General features: G+C 35.1%; 1 protein-coding gene and 2 long non-coding RNA genes across 20 annotated transcripts in view; all 3 read left to right on the forward strand.

Annotated features, from left to right (window-relative positions):
- The window catches only part of NFIB (nuclear factor I B), a 443,164-nt gene that overhangs the window by 232,327 nt on the left and 194,139 nt on the right, over nucleotides 1-16,698 (forward strand). The gene's annotated exons all lie outside the window — the stretch shown is intronic.
- Nucleotides 1,308-6,565, forward strand: LOC116566154. The gene is made up of 2 exons (XR_004275760.1): nucleotides 1,308-3,257; nucleotides 5,005-6,565. It is a non-coding gene; the product is annotated as an uncharacterized LOC116566154 (long non-coding RNA).
- On the forward strand, nucleotides 10,086-15,333 carry LOC116566153. Its single transcript, XR_004275759.1, has 2 exons — nucleotides 10,086-14,315; nucleotides 14,365-15,333. It is a non-coding gene; the product is annotated as an uncharacterized LOC116566153 (long non-coding RNA).

Consider the following 16,698-nt stretch of genomic DNA (forward strand, 5'->3'; position numbering starts at 1 on the left):
CAGCTTGCTGAAGTGGCAGAGAAAAGCATTGGTGATCCTAGTGCGTATAGATGCTTAGGAAACTTTGTCCCTCTCAGGGAAGAGAGTTGGCCTAGAGGACATCCACTGTCCCTCTTAGCTCTAGCATCCTAGGAATTTCGTGTCTGGTTATTTCGAGAGAGCAGTCCTCTTGATAGTAAGAAATACTTAATAAAGTTTAGCATATGCTTGCTAAATTTGGGATTTTAATACATTTTATTTGTTAAAGGGAAATAGAAAATGTGTAACCTGACTCTTGAGTAATACTTCCATGTTGCTCAATTCAAAGTCCAATAGTCAACTCATTTGGTTCAATGTAGATAAAAACTTGCTTTTTAAGAAAGATGTCTTTAACTTGTAGAATTTTAGAGTTGGGAAAATCCCTGCAGATCCTCTCACTTTACAATTTGCGATACGGAGTCTAAGAGAGGCCCGGTGTGACTTTGGATGTGTTTCTTTTACTACTGTAGGAGAAAAAATAAGCATAAATTATATAAAAAAATAAGCATCTTGCATTTCAGTTGTAATCAATTGAAATAAAATAATTCAAGAGACCAGTTTTTTGAAATATATATACCTTTTCATAGGAAGTATTCTAATGAAATCAGTCTGCAGCCATGTTCTTTTTCTTTTTTGGTGTGGATGGAAGATACACTAAGTTGCAGTCAACTAATAACAAGATTTATATACTGGTTGAAAAACAGAAAGGACCCTTAAATATATACTGCCAATTTTCCAATAACATAAGAAGAGATGTTTGAGATTTGTTATAAGAAACTTTTTTTTAACGGAAAGTCAGACTTTTAAAGAAAATGTAGGAGCTAGTTATGAGGAGCTGGTATAAGTTTGCTTTTGGGTGATTATAATTTTCCAATTAGCTTGATAATTATTACATCTCCATTTTCCTTTGTGTGGCATGTATCATTTCAGTTAAAGAAAATTTTGTTTCTTTTTTAAGTTTAAAACAAACATCCATATAACTTCTTTTATGTAAGAGATGTTTCTGGGCATTTTTTTATTAGTTTAATTTTTAGTAAATAAGACATTAAATTCACAAGGGGAATTTAATTTCAAAAAGCAACTTTCAGTGAACCTTTCTGTTAAGGTAGGAATTATTTTACAGAGTCTCTGTCGCCCAGGCTGGAGTGCAGTGGCATGATCTTGGCTCACTGCAACCTCCACCTCCCAGGTTCAGCTGATTCTCCTGCGTCAGCCTCCCAAGTAGCAGGGATTACAGGCACATACCACCATGCCTGGCTACTTTTTGTGTTTTTAGTAGAGACTGAATTTCACTTGACCTCAAGTGATCCACCCGCCTCAGCCTCCCAAAGTGCTGGGATTACAGGCATGAGACACCATGCCCAGACAAGAATTCTTTTGTAACATGAAAGAGCTATCTATAATTTATGTTTTGGACTGCCCTGTGTGTGCTTACGTATGTCATGGCACTCTGGAATAATGCAAAGATTAATACATTGAAACAGAGATATTAGTATTAGAAAAAGCTGAATATTGGCTACTTCTAGTAGCTAATTTCTAGCTTGACAGTATATGGTGAAAATTTGAAAACATGTTTTTCAGGCACAATTGTAGATGGAAAAATTGGTGAATAAAGGATGGGTACAATACAACTACAGGAAACCACAATCAATGGAAATGTTAAGAGAGCACACTATAAAATAGATACTATGTGTTTGTTGAATGAATGGATGAATGAATACAAGTTATTTAAACTGAATATTGAACATTAGGGGCAAATCATATTACCGTTACTGAGGTGACACAAGAAAATTCCCTCAAACTAGGAAAATCTACTTTTTACTGAGGCTTGTTTTCTTTGTTTTGTATCTGCACTAGTGATTGGTCATTGTTTTAGAAATATCATTTCTACCTTATATGTATATTTTTAATGTTAAGAATGAGTAAAATAAAACCATGTGAATTATAGGGTCTGTATTAACAATAGCACATATTCTGAAATTTTGCTGGGATTTTAACAATTATTTTATACTATTCACTATGTGGTTGTATGGTTGGGTAAATTAGTTCTATTTTCTAAGATTCAGTTTTCTGAGCTCTGGAGTGGACATGCATTATATTTGGCAGTTGTGAGGGTAAAATGAGAAAAAGCTTGTGAAGTGCTTAGCACCACACCTGTCATACTGTAGGTGTGCAATAAAACATTTGCATTTATTACTCTGACTTCTAGTCAGCAACCAGCAGAGCGCCTGCCCATAGTATGTACTCAGTACTTACTTGATCAGCCAGTGAATGCTCACTACCTTTCTCTGAGCCTTCCAGAAAACTTGGTCTCCCTTTTGTGGGGCAGGGCTTTAAGTTAAGGGCAATGCTATGCCTAAAGTGGGGAAAAAATATTAAATTTGGCAAATGTTCCGGTTTCATAGTTATATTGCAAAAATGTAAATATTGTAGTTGCTATGTAAGGTCTCAAAATCTACCCCTAATGTGAATGGTATAGAGCCACAGCAAATCACAATGCCTGTTTCAATATTTGTGAGTTACTTAAGGAAATAGCCTTCCCTAGGAGTGCAAAGAGATGCTGGATTCTTCTATAAATTTCCTATTAAAATCCAGTATACTTTACTGCTATCCATTTTTCATGAGGCCTTTCATTTGAGTATAAGAAAATCCCAGGCACAAACATAATTGGAGATAAAAGTGAACATAGTCATAACTGTTGCCTAGCAGGGAGTGTTCGAGGCGATGGTATTTATGTATTCAAGAAACTAAGACTTTTAAATCCCGAACATTTTCATGGTCTGGAATGGTGATATGTTTATTTTTTCCTTTATGTTTCCAATAGCACTGAATTACAGTCCCGCAAATAAGATTGGAAGAAATATCTCAATATTATATGTAAGATAATTCTCTGAAGAATAATTGTGACTGTTTTCTCTTATTCATTGAAAATGATACATTATTTAAAAAATTATTTCACTGATAATGTATTATAAGTAATATAAATAAGTCCCTGGATAAAAATCCTTATCTTGTCATTTTTTAGTAGTCTTTAGATTTCCCAAAGTGTGTGTATATGTACATATGTGTGTGTATATATGTATATATATGTGTATTTATATGTGTATATATGTGTGTAATTATATGTGTGTGTATTTTTATGTGTGTGTATATATATATTTGGTATACCAAATATATAGGGAAATATAACCTTCTTATCAACTATCAAATATTGATATACTAAATAAATATTGAACCTAGTTTGTGAAATTCCCACTTCCTCTATACTGCCCTATCCCCTCAGCCAAATAAAAAGTAAATGTAAGTTCTTAGATGACAGTAGTCAGGTGTTATTTTCATACTTCTCTTCCACTTGTTCTCTATAGAGCAATATACAGTGGGTTTTGCTGATTCTTTAGTTCAATGTTGATTATATATTTTAATATATGTACATATACATGTGCGTATGTGTATGTGTGTACATACATCTATATTTGGCATCCCAAATTGTATATTTTGGTAAATATTATGTATTTGGTATAACAAATATATGTATATTTGTATTCACACACACACACACATATACACACACACACATGCTTTGGAAAATCTAATGACTAATATAAAAAAGATAAATACAATGCAAATATGTATATATATGGTATATTAAATCCTTTTATTTTGGTATGTGTTTAGTATGATTCCATATGTATCGTCATATAGTCAAAGAAGTAGGCATTTGTGAATTTATTAAAATATATCTTTCAAGGAAAATACTGAACATTGGAGCTAAAGGTGAAAAAATGATTGATAAATGCATTTATTTTACGAAGTTAGGAAAAAACAGTGAAATGCTGTTGGCCTTGCCCAAGTAATTTACCAGTAGAAATGAAAGGGTCATGGTCATTTACAGTGTTTATCAAAAACAAAAATGCCAAAGAGAGTGGGACAAGTATACACCTACCTAACCCTCTCAACAACTACTATATATAGTTAGATTTGCTGAGCTTTCTGGGAGGGGACCCTGTGGGACTGTAATGGAAAGGTCACGGAGAGGAGGTGAGTATTAAGCGGAGCTTTCTCAGGGGTTATGTAACAAAAACAAAACAAAATGAAACAGATAACGAAGAATCTACTTTTCATATAAATGAACTGCATTGGGCATTGACATATACTCTTCTGGAATATTTGTTTTGGTGACAAATTTGGTGTTCCGTTAAAAAATTGTTAATATAAGAATCTAATGGGAATTTTAACACATATGCCAAAATATTTAATACTAAATGGCTTCGATTGATTAATCTTTTTTATTATTGAATAGTAACATCAAACTCTGATATCTAAATTATTCTTTCGTATAGTTTAGCTCCTAGATTTCAGTGTATATCCTTTACTCATTGTCTTAAAATGTTTTGTAAAGTATCTTTGAAAACTAATTCTGGTATTTTGGTTGTTTATTTTATATAATGTTGAATGAAAAGTGTCAATATATATTTGTCATGTGTCAATTTGTTTTAAGGAATTTTGTAAGTGAGAATTCTATAAGCAATTAAAAAATCTGGAAAGCAGAATATTCTGCAAAAAAATACTGTATTTAAAAATATTCTGAAGTTAGCTGAGTTGAGTTTTGGGTCCAGTTTACATCACTATTGTTACTATTTTAAAAATCAAGTGTGGCCGTCCAACTTAGCAGAAGAAAAAATGGTTTCTGTCTGATGAGGTATGTTTTATTATCAGACTAAAGTATCTGACTTGATGCAAATTTTTACTTTTTTGCTGCTAAAAGCAATAGGCTGATCGAGGGACATACCCAACAATAAAATAACATCCAGCTTTAAATATTTTGTTCTCTGTAAATGATGCCTGTTCTGAATCTCTGTGTTTCCTTATAGGTAATTGCAGAAAAATTATAAAATGAAAACTGTGGTAATCCTGTGACTATAGCTACATAATAGATCTTTTAAAGTAGCTTTCAATCTTTTAAGCTTGCAAAACGTATACCTAAAGATAGAATTGAACCTAGTTTGTGAAATTCTCAGTTCCTCTGAACTTCCCCATCTCCTCAGGCAAATAAGAAGTGACTGTTAAGTTCTTAGATGACAGTGATCAGTTTTCTTATTTTCATACATCTCTCCCCCTTGTTTTCTATATTGTGATATGCAGTGGGTTTTGTTGACTCTTTAGTTCAGTGCTGATTATGTTGTGCACATGTAGCAAGATTATGATCACTGAAATTTAAAAAGAAATCTTTCTCAGTTTGCCACTTTGTGATGGCGTTTAAAAGCCATTGTGTCTACAATGAAGCTGCTTAGTCATTCAACAACTATTCACTGAGCACCTACTATGTATCAGGCACTGTGCCAGGTTCTAAAATTGGAATATAGAGAATTCAGACATTTTACAAATTTTACAGTAGTGAAAGACAATTTAAGAGGCATTAGTCAATTTTTATTGTTCCTTTTTCTTAAGTGTTGCTGTTAGGTGCTTAATAAGTTATAAAAAGAGTAATGGTAGTGATTATGCAAACATCATCTAAAAGAAATGACATGAAAACTTGTCACAACTTCTAAGAAAATAGTGAGATCATGAGAATGAATTATTCTGATAAGCAACTATAATTTTTTAATCTGTCTGACAAAAAATATTTTTGTAGTGTATACATAGTAGTAACAAGCATGCTTGTTATGACATCTTGTAGCATGTAGCTTTCCTTGAAAGAGGCTGGAAACATGTCAGGATGTATTTCTGGATTCTGCCCTGCTCCTAACTGGAGCAATTGCATTGGGTTCTGAGTGACACTAGCACCCTCCCATTCAAAAGTGAGTAGTCAAGAACTGTAATGAAACTTGGAGGAATAGTGAGTATGTGTTAGGCTTCCTGGTGATTGATTGCACTTAATGGAACAAATAAAAGAATAAAATGTGGCATTGGGGTACACCCAATAATTTCTCCAACTTCTCAGATGTCAGCAGACTTAATGCAGGTTTTGCAGTTAACATGTCAGTCTGGTGGTGTCCCATCATCGGGGGCAGTGAAAGGTGTGCCTGGAGTTGGAACTTGCTAGAAGGAACCCTAGAAATAGTCAAAAAGTTGGAAATCAGGAGTAGTGTCTAAAATCTTGTTTTTATCATTTTTAACTGTGTAATTCTCAGCAAGTGTCTGAAAGTCCCAGAGGCTCCATTTCTTCTTGTCCAAAATGGAGATAATACCAATCTTACAAGCTAAGGCTTTACATAGTGACCTGATGCTTAATAGATAATTTGAGTAAAGGTGAGTAGGATTTTCTAGATTGTGATGCTTTTCCATATGTGACCATTGCCATTTAGATAACATTTAATGAGCATTGACTACGTACCAGGCATTGTTTGCAAAGTCACCTGTTTGACTTCTTTAATACTCAGTAACCATATGAAGTAGATATTTTACTGTCCCTTCACAAATGAGAACTCTGAGGGCAAACTAGTTAAGTGACAGAGTCAGAACTTTAATCCGTGCAGTTATCTCTGGACTTTTCTTAACTGTAATTCTAGAACTTGAATTACATAACTTACTTTGGCCCCAGTAAGGTAAAAGAGACAAAAGAAAGTATTAGATAGTAAGAAATAACCTCTACACATTAAAAAAAAAAAACAACAACTCATTTTACTTATTGACAGATTAAAAAGAATTGAAATAGGGCTGGGTGCAATGGCCCTTGCCGGTAATCTCAGCACTTTGGGAGGCCGAGGTGGGTGGATCACCTGAAGTCAGGAGTTGGGGACCAGCCTGGCCAACATGGTAAAATCCCATCTCTACTAAAAACACAAAAATTAGCCAGGTGTGGTGGTGTGCATTTGTAATCACAGCTACTCAGGAGGCGAGGCAGGAGAACTGCTTGAACCTGGGAGGTGGAGGTTGCAGTGAGCTGAGTTTGCACCATTGCACCTGAGTGACAGAGAGAGACTCTGTCTCAAAAAAAAAAAAAAATTGAAATAATCATTTGTTTTATCTTTGATTTATGAGTTACTGCTTCTGATTTTGTTTTATTAATTTTGATATACAATGTTTTAGTGATTTCCAAGCAAACCTTTTTTCCTAAACTAAGCAGTCTCTCATTTTTTGTTTTCTCCTGCTCTATGCAGCTTATGTAAGACACCTTGAAATTGGATCTGTTTCTTATGCAGTCCACAATGGCTGGATAGGGAAAATAAAACATCCTTAAAGAGAGGATTAAGCAAGTCAAGAGCCGTACATAGTAATCCAGCTGTTCAAGAATAGATATCACGGTCTTTATGACTGAATTATGATAAAAATCTTCCCTGTCCCACTAACCCTATGCTAAATTAATAGTTTTTCGTAGAAGTCTTAGAATAAATTTTTCTTCTGTTGTTGGGATATTTTTCAAATAAAATATGTATGTATACTTGAGTAAATGGACTCTGGGCTCTTTCTGTTATGAGAGTTTTCTGAGAAAAAAAAAAAGAGATTAACAAAGAAACTGTAGTTTAGCTTCCATAATTTTTTTGGTTGAATCTTTCCATTTTTTATTAAAAAGCTTTTGAATTTGGGGTGCTTGCTTTGTAGATTATTTAGATAAGAGTTTATGAGGTTTGTAAATCATCATAAGTTTGCAGGACAAAAATTTCCCCACCCTTTATTCCTATACATGACATTCACTCTTTTGGTTTCAAAGATTGATTTCCTTCTTAGATAAGATAATGAATCTTACTGAGAAAGAGGATGTGATGGAAAGATCCAGAAATGACTTCTCTTTCTCTTCTGAAAGACAGAAATCCTACTTATTATTACTGTTTTATAATTGTTAGTATTAATTGGTAGCAGTGTTAGCAGTAGTAAAAGCAACAAAATGTCCTATTCCCCTGCCCCATTAATTATTTATCGTAATCATTACAGTTACCCAAGGAACTAGGTATTATCATCAAACAATAGACAAAGAAATTGAGGTTAAATATATTGAATAAATCTCCAATCAGAAAACTGGAAAGAGGTAGGGTCAGAATTCCAACCTGTGACTGCCCCTTCTCAGCTCATATTCCTAGCTTCATGCCCACTGCTTCTCCAGTAAAACAATTTTTTATGAAAGGATCTTCTCTGTATCTCCAAGGGTTATAAGCTGCATTTTATAATAATGTGTGTATGAAGCAGAGTTAAAGAAGTGTCATGAGATCTTGGTATAGTCCTACCTACCTACCTAGAGAAAAATAATTGCATGGTTTTTCTTTTCCTGTCTACCAGAAGTGTTTTTTTTCTGCCTGCTTAGATGTGCATCTGTTTGTCCTGCAGACACTGCTCCTCTGTCCCTCAGTGAGCTATAAGCAACAGAGCTTTCTTGAGTGTTCCTGGATGCTGACGCAGAACATTTAAGCATATTGACTTTATGTATTTGCTCCCAACGTGAATGTGGATGATTTTCTCTTCCTATTCCATTTCCTTTCAGAGTTGCTTTAAAAAGAGCAGAGACGGCTCAGGCCAAATCAACTTGAGTTCATGCAGCCCTGAGCATGATCAGGATTGCTCTTGCCCTGAATGAGGAGTCCATTGTCCTCAAGGACATTTTGTCAAAGCCCTTAACTGTGAACTTTCAGTCAAGATGCTAGACTTGCCAGTTAGTTACACAGAAACTATTCGGTCTAGGATGGAATGTGGCAGTTAAAACAGAGGAACTTTGATCTCCAAGATAAAGTGGATACAGACACTAGTATGCTTGCATTTTACCACAGTTTTGATTTGCATAGTTTTTCTCAATCTAAATTCCTTAAACCTGTATCCAGTGAGTGGCGTAATGATATAAATACACAAGCATTTTGATAGAAAACTTTTAAGAACAGCTGATGCCAAGTCCTTCCCCTAGAGCCCCTAGTCAAGAATTACAGTGATATCCAGTTATGTCAGTTCATTTTCTTTGAAAATGTGTGCTAAATGTTAACCTCTTTACAAATGTGTGCTAAATGTTAATCTCTGGATTTGATATTTATGTGATTATTTAATCCCCCTTTAACCTTGCCAAAATTACCTTAGCCAGAGTAGCTCTAAGATGATAGTAATAGTGACAATGGCCACAATATCTAATATTTATTAAGCACGTATTATGTGCCTGGGACTATGTTAAGGGCTTTACATAGCATGTTTTATTTAATTCTCACAACTAACTTATGTGAAAGCTGTTATAATTATGGAAAGTAAAGTTCTCAGACGGAGAGAGCCAGTCATGACCAAAGTTCATACAGTAATGGTTACGAAGAGGAACAAGAATTTGAACCCAGGTATTCAGGTCCGAAGCCCTGGATGAGGAGCTCACCTGGCTGCCCGACCTAATTCAGCAACTCATTAGTCTGGTAGCTTTGGGCAAGTCGGCCCCGCTTTGGGAACCTGTTTCCTGATCTGCATAAAGGACAACTACTCTTGCCTTCGTTATCAGATTATTAAGAAGACCAAATAAGAAAGGTACATTAAAAAAAAAAAAAAAGATGTACACTTTTAAGAAATATGCAACTAGATGAAAATGTTAATGACATTAGCACACTCTAAAGATTATGTTTATAAACTGCCGTTTCTAATGAGTGATCTCATTAGATAGTCACATCACTTTTAATTTGGACTTTTTCGAAGTGGACACCATGTATAACATTATTGTGATTTTCACATCTCTACTGTTGCTGATTGTAAAAGTCATTAAACACAATACTATTTTTTATCTGAGAACATCATACTTTAATAATATTTATGGGATGTGTATTGCCCTCTTGATATCCCTTGGTACCACTTTAGTGAGAGAGGAGAAGACTGACTTTTACAAAAAGAAATGAATGCAGCATTTCTGTCTGTAACAAATAAAATGAGGTAAAGAGTTCAATGGTTATTTAAAAAATGGTATCAGTGAAAAGAGATGGTTTAAATATTTAAAAATTACCCTCCAAATAATGTAACTTGAATTCATTTTATATAGAAGCAGATTTTGTACTAAATCACATTTCTGCAGCTCTTCTTGCCCCCAAGTAGATACAGCTGCAGAATAGAATATTTTTTTTCCCCATTTATTTTATTGCATTTTAGGTTTTGGGGTACATGTGAAGAACATGCAACAGAATAGAATATTTTTAGAATGAACACTTACCACAAAGCTTTTTTCTTTCAAATTTACATTCGTTTTTTTAAAATAAGATTTTTTTAAGTACAGATACTCGACTCAGGCAGCATACATTTTTTATCCTTGTGGGCATTTATAAATATATGATTTAGTCATTCTTATGGTCACTAAATTCATTTCCCTAAAATGACAGGTGTGGGGTGTGCATGTGTGTGTGTATGCTTATGAACGTGTGAGAACACAGCCTAAGGATTATAATCATTTAGTCAAGGTCATAAGTGACCTGACGTGCCCTGGAGCATGCTGTTTATAATTGCTGTGGTTAGTTTTCCTTCTCATTGTTTTTACCTATAATGTCAAAACACAATTATATGGAGTTGGTATGTTCACTAATAGCAGTTTATCTCTGCATGGTTTATAGACAGAGTCAAAAGCCAACAACTATAATTACATCCATGTTTCTAACTTAGCAGCAAGCTAGAAAAGTGTGGTTGAAGTATGCTGTGGATATAGTGCAGCCAGTAGGAATTATAGGGTAAAGTCATTTCTCTGCATTCTTTTGGTTTTACAATAATTGTTACTTAAATTTTGTTTTCTGGATTTTACCACTGTCTGTTGTGTTTATATGACCACATAAAGAGTGGTTGAGTTACGTGTCTCTCCACTCTATTTTCCTACTCCTTGCCTTCCTCTATAAATGTACTAGTTCTCCTTTCACTTTCTTCTGACTCAGCAGACAGTACATTACAGTTAATAGTTTTCTGAAGCAGCCTGATATTCATGCTCTATGGAACCCATAAGACTTCTATTATTTGTATTATATGTTTAATTGGATGATTATGGGAACCATGTTGAACTGTTAACAACTGTCAAGCCTTTGATTCATCTTTTGAATGTTCATTGGCATGGTTCAAGTTAGCAACCACAATACAGATTTGGCATTTTTATTTGTTGCTGCTCTCACAATCATTTGAGAGGGTACAAATGATTTTCCTAGAAAAATATAGTTTCTCATTTTTGTTCACCATGCATACTGTGGCATAAAGAGCTACGTAACTTATGCATTGCCATAATTTCTTTTGAATATGAGTATTGCAGTTTAATGAATCTCCAGAAAATTAGGAGAAAGTCTTATATTTAAATGATCACCACTATATGACATATAAAAGAATCCGAGTCTTCCTCCAAGGAAACCAGTTATCAGTTGGGTCTATATTCTTTCCCAGGCCTTCTTCTATACCTGAGGATTTTTTTTTTTCTGATTTTGCTACTCATCAAGTAGTAAATTTCATCATTTACAAAAGAGATGTGCACCCTCCTAGGAGCCACAGACACCTCCTGTGCACCCACACTGAGCTGTCTCCTGAGTCCCACCTTGCCTAATGTTGTCTTCTGTAGAAATGGAATTCTCTGGGAGCTATTGGCTACAGGAGTTGACTACAACTAGTCAATGAGTTGCCTCATTCTTTTAAGGTATATTATTAATTGAATACTGACCACAGGAGCACTAATCTTGTAGAAAATGCTGTCTCTTATCTAGTTTTAAAATAAGTAAAATGTGAGTGCAGGGTTAGGGAAGATTGAAGTATTTAAAAAATGATTAGGATAGGTCCTACTTGGTAAAGCAACATTTAAGTAAAGGCTTGACGGGGGTGGTGAATAGATACTCTTTTAAACACTTGTGTTTGTGTGTGTGTGTATTTTCATCTATTCCTTACATCACCCCTACAAGGCAAGCTCTGTTAGTATCTCCTTTTTACATGTGAGGGAACCAAAGAACAGAAGGATTATGCCCAAGGTCATACAACTAGCAAGTGGTGGAATCAGCCTTTGGACATAGGCATTTTGTTAAACTATTATTTTAGATCAGCCCCTAAGCTGGCTTACTGAGGCTAATCCAGGATAGGAATAACCTCCTTAGCAGACTTTGTACTAAACTAGATATCCAGGACTCATATTAATTCCTCTTCCTGGGAAATAAAATCCTGGCTTCTACCTGTCATTTCCAAAGTGTGTCGTTTTGAAGTACCATCTTGGGTCAAGTGTTGGAATGGGCACTTAAGCTGCTTGCAAAGCAGTCCTGCCACTTATGTTGTAAGTGTATTTTGGTGCTTTAATCAAATGCACAGAAGGTGTGAGGGAAGGAAAATTGTTTCAGATGAGAAATAAGCAAAAGGCATCTAAACATCATTCTTACCTTCTGAGTTCGTGTCATTATTACTAGACCGTTGTTTACATTTGGAAAGTTCATGGTAATTGTACCTTTCCTTGAGGTTTGAGATGGCCTCTTCAACCAGTTTGTAATAAGATAAGGAACCAGAGATGAAGGGTGTGAAAGGAGTGTGTAGAAGGAGCAAATTCAGACTAGCAGCAGTACATGTTGTGGCCCATAAATATCCATGTGCTTTAGGTGCTTTGAGTTGTAGATAAGCAGCGTTCTTCAAACTAGATTTATACAGGTATTTTATTCTCTGAAGTAAATTATGTCAATTTCTGTTGCCTTGAGAATCTTTCCTTGAAGTCGTACCTTTTGACTCGCCTTCTCTATGGAGCAGTCTGATCACTGTTAGCCTTAATTTCCCTTTTTGGTGAGGATTTAATAAGCTCTCAATCATAGGCAGTCAAGTCTTAGGTAAAATGTTTGTGTGAAAGTAGTGGGTAGGGGATACAACTTGGAGAATGTAGTTATAATGTTGAAAATAGGATTCAGTTTCCAGGCATGATGTACTTTTCTCATCAGAGTGATTAGTAGATGTAATATCCTCTTATTATCATAGAAAATGTAAGGGTTATGATGGGAAGACCAGGCTTCCAGTTTTGGTTCCATTACCAGTGACTGGAACTTGAGCTACAGTTTTGCCCTCTGTATAACAATGGAATTAGTAACAATCGCTCCTGAGGATACGTTTTGATAATGTGTGTGAAAGCACACTGTAGAGAAGGAAGTGTGAACTGTAAGCACCCACTCTCTCTCTCTCTCTCTGTGTATGTATATATTTTTCTCCCCGTCCTCACTAAATTGAAAAATTCCTGAGGATAAGAAACCCCATATTTTTAACACTTTGTTTTTTAGATAGTACTGATAATGTTTTTATATTGAGCCTATTGTGGACTTTTAGCTTAGTTAGGTGTTTTAGTGAAAGTTTCTTAAGGTTAGTTAACACATTTCCGTGACACCCGCCCCCCTGCCCCCGACAGTATACCTATAGTTTGTAAGTAGGGTAGAGTTCTACTGCTGGAAAATGCAATGGACAAGTGACATGGTTAGCTTTATGCTCTGACTGGAAATATCTTTTCTTCCAGTTCCAGTTTTTCATTTTCTCCTGAGAAAGTCACTGCTTCTGAATCATGCTGGGGTTAAAGGTCTACATTCCCCACAAAACAGTGAATAACATTAAACCTTAGTAATGACCCTAACCGCGTTCTGTCCCAGCTTCTGGCCCACCTTCGTGGTTCATGTTTTACCCACTAACCCCCACAACAAAACATTCTAGGCTCTGCTCACTCAGGGTCTCACCTCTTTTCTTTCCTCAGCCATTGAGGCAACCTGAGGGGATACATGGTCTTCCTTCTGTACAGTGTTGCTTTTGATTTTCATGCTTCAGACCATTGGATGGTTCAGTTTTGGAGGTACAAAATAGGACTTTGATTGAACATATGTATCTTGTTAGGAATGTTATGACAAATAACAGCAGCTGTATAAACTAATCTTTCTGTAGCTTCGCACAGGGGACTCAATTAACAATGGACCACTGTCAGCATTTGGTCCTTTTTACCTCTTGGTTCTCGTGAACTTTTCTATTGGATGTCAGATTACTTTTACCTACCAAGAGAAGAAAATGTCAAATACTACAAGTCGACTACACTTCCCATGGTGTTCTCTAGGTGATCCGGGGGAGGGACTGCTAATTATGATGATTACTGATGCCAATTAAAAAGACATACTGGTCATCAGGATGGTTGTGACAGTTTGGGATTAATTTTTCTGAATTTAGCACCAAAGCTCATGGTCATAAGATGCTGGTCTCTGAAGTTTAGAGTGACTATAGCATGAGGCAGGGCGCGAGGGACATAGCTTGTTTCCCCAGAAATCATCACAGGAGACAGAAACATCTTGTGAGCACTTTGCCATGTAGAAGTCTACTGTTGTACATGGTAATTTCAAGTCATGGGAAACAGAAATCTCAAGTGACCTTTTATATCTTTAGCTATCTATCTGTACTTTTTGTCAGTATCTATCTGTACTACAGATAGACCTTTCCATCTGTACTTTTTGTCAGAAAAAAAGGAGGGTATACTGGATATTCAAGTACAGTGGAGAACTCAGAAAAGTAAGAGTTATAGCCTTAAAATAAGGATGAGTAAAAGTTCAAGTTCCAGCTTAAATGTACTCGACATTTGAACCCCCTGTTTGAAGCCCTTACTTTAGGTCTGTCTGCAGAGGACATCTGAAATTCCTTTGGTTTCTAATCTATGGCAAGTGAACAAGAATGGATGACAAAGGGATATAAAGATAGAGCTCAAACAAGTTGTTGTTAATTCTTTCTTTCACCTAAGAGGACTAATGAAAAGCTTAAATTACTAAATTCAGACTAGACCATTGTCGCTACTTGCCAAGCAGTACATGCTTGTGCGTCTGTCTAATCCATATTTGAAAGCCACAAACAGAAGCACATAATTTGGCAAAACACCAAAAACATGCCTCGGCACACTTCTGGAGATTCTTCCAAATGACTTAATGATTCAAAAATGTGTGTGTGTGTGTGTGTGTGTGTGTGTGTGTGTTTGTGTGTGTGTGCGTGCACATGTGTGCATGCATGTTGCCTGGAGATGCTTGGAATAAATTCTGCCAGCAAACCATGTGTATTACACTTGTTTGGAGGATTTGAGGACTTTCTTTCAAAATTCTGAATTGTAGAAAGCAAAAGATAAGGCTATTTATTGGGTAGTTGCTTTCTCTTTTATTTTAAAGATGAGTAAATAAAAAGTTCTTATTTAAAAAAAAACTCACAACATATAAAACATTCTGTCTTTTAAGAAGGTTTATACATTCTATTCTTTTTAAAAATGTGTTTTGAGCTTTTTTTAACAGGTGGATCACAAATAGCAATTCAGCACAACAAAAATTCTTAATAGCACCATGAAGAAATTTCCTAAATTGAGAAATTATTCTTTGCTACGCTTTTTTACAGAAGTATTTTTTTTTTTGTCTGGCCTGATTTCTGCTTGATATAGAAAAGATACACTTTTTTTTTTTAAAGCACATAATCTGAATTCAGTTGATAATACTTGAAGATATTTAGGTGACTACATGAAACTATATTAACAAGACAGATGTGGAAGGCAAACAGTCCATAAGAAATCTTTGGTGTGATCAGCTTTCCCTTGCATGAATATTATTTTTAAAGTCATATACTTTTATGTAGAGTATTTTATTTAAATATTGCAGAAGCCTTCACAAGATAGATATTATTATTACTCATCTAAAGATGAGAAAATCAGAGCTCACAGAATTTTAAAATAAGTTACCTAGCGTCTCACATGTAGGAAGTGGCAGAGGTAATCTGAAGCCTGAGTCTGCAGATAATGCCTTTGGTGCTGTACCTTTCAGCCTTCTCTGAGAGAGGCCCATATGTATTACAATTTATCCTCCTTTCATTCCTTAAATTGCAAACCATACGACTCTGAAGGTCATTTTGTGTAGATTATGTTAATGTCTTCCAATTTATTGTTTAAGTTAGATATATTTGTAAATTGCAAAGCATGTTTATCTTTTGTTTAAATTATCTTAATATTTATTTCAATTGGATAAGATAGATATTGTTCCCATTTTACAATTGAGAAAATGGGATTGCAAAGTAATTCCCCCAACAGGTATTCTAGATCTGGGGATTAAGAACAGGTATCTTTCCCCAGCTGTTTTTTCACTGCATTGTAAATGTCTCAAGCCCAAAGAAAATTTGTGCTTGATTCACTACCTTTTACCAAAAAATTGAGTATGGCAAACCTAGAACTTTTTTGCTTAACAAAAAACGAAACAAAGCAAAACACAAGAAAACAAAAAATAAACAAAAAACCCCTGCAGTACCTAGTCATGTAATTAATTATTAGTGAACATCTTCTTGTATTTCAGTGTAAATTGGTAATTTGTTGAGCTAGCCACATATGCTTGAGAGACTCTTCATTTTTGGTTAAGGGTAAGAAAGGTTTTTTTTTTTTTCCTTCCTAGTTTTAAAGTTTTTGGTATACTGGTAGGGTTTTGAACATCAATAGCTTTTAGTATTTTGGCATAATAGAATTAGACGGCATATTATGGTTACTGAATTCACACTAACATAAAAGAAAACTAGAGATAAGGAAGTGAGGGGAAGGGATTTCGTTCTTACTGCTGCGTTTATCTGTTTTTGGTGCCATTTGAAAATTGCCCCAGGAATGTAACATCTCTTCTCTCCTGCAGGCTTAGTTTTAGATCAGTTTCTTAGTATGCCATATAGGATAGCATTATACGTATGTCCTTTTAGATAAATACTCACAACTAGGAAATAAAGATGCTAAAGGACTTAAGCCCCTGGATGTGATAAAGTTTTCACTTATATACACAGATATCATTCTTC

The sequence above is a fragment of the Sapajus apella genome, unplaced genomic scaffold (assembly GCF_009761245.1).
Source record: "Sapajus apella isolate SASKATOON/1434 unplaced genomic scaffold, GSC_monkey_1.0 scaffold42, whole genome shotgun sequence".
NCBI classification, from domain to species: Eukaryota; Metazoa; Chordata; class Mammalia; order Primates; family Cebidae; genus Sapajus; species Sapajus apella.